This window comes from Hipposideros armiger, unplaced genomic scaffold (genome assembly GCF_001890085.2).
Source record: "Hipposideros armiger isolate ML-2016 unplaced genomic scaffold, ASM189008v1 scaffold_228, whole genome shotgun sequence".
In the NCBI taxonomy this organism is placed as follows: Eukaryota; Metazoa; Chordata; class Mammalia; order Chiroptera; family Hipposideridae; genus Hipposideros; species Hipposideros armiger.
Window position 1 is genome coordinate 748,191 of NW_017731578.1, and position 1,019 is coordinate 749,209.

The following is a 1,019-nucleotide window of genomic DNA, read 5'->3' on the forward strand; positions in this document are numbered from 1 at the left end:
ATGCATCCTAATCATCTTTGCTCCAGTCCGTTGGTTAGAAGCAAGTAAGTAACCTGGTCCAGCCCACACTCCGGGGATGGGATTACATAGGCTGTGAATACCAGGAACTGGCGCCATCTTGAATTCTCGCTACCATGCTCATTAGCTGAGCAAGAGCCTCCCACCTGCCGGTCCTTTACTGCTGACTGTCTGGTACAGAGTATGTTATGGACCAATGCCATTGTGCGCTGTTTCTGTTCTTTCCAAATGGGATTTTTAAAGAAATCGTGATTACGCCCTTGGTCCTGGACACCGTGAACTGTGTGTCTTGAGCGTGGCCATCGTTTGGCTCTAGGGTACCAGTCCTAGAGGAAGTATCTGCATCTGATGGAGAGGGAGGCAAACAGCCCCCGATCCTGGGCTCCGTGCTGGGGGGCAGGCCCTGGCATTGCCTTTGGCTGGCTGTCTTCTGGGGTGGGCGGAAAGGGGAGTGCATTTGCTGCTGTAAACAATACAGCTGTGGGTTTGGGATGGGAGCATTTTAAAATCATACGTGGGAAAGAAGTGGGTGTGTGGGTGGTGGGATGTCCAGGAGGAATGTGGTCTGTGTTGGCCACTTTGCCTGCCAGTGTCCCCCTTTTATGCCAACGCACCCTGGTGTTTCCGTGAGCTCATCCGTCCCTGCTCTCAGCCTGGTGGGTTTAGGTGAGACGGCGGGCGGGCGGCTGTCCTCACTCTCGGGTCCCTGCCTCCTGCTCCAGTGCAGGCCATGTGACTCGGGCTTGGCCAGGGAGTGCGACCCACTGATCCTGGTGACATTGCTAGAATTATCAGGAAAGGGATGCTCTCTTTTTGCTGGGATTGTTGAGTTTGTTGAACGTAAACTGGGAACCTACCATTTAGTTTGTTTATTGAGAATAAATGCAACAGGGACAAAAGCAGACATGAGAAACAAGAAACAGGAAGTAACTTCAAGAATATCATTTGAGACCCCGGATCCAGCTATGCAGGAAGTGAAGATTACTTCTGGAAGTTCCTTG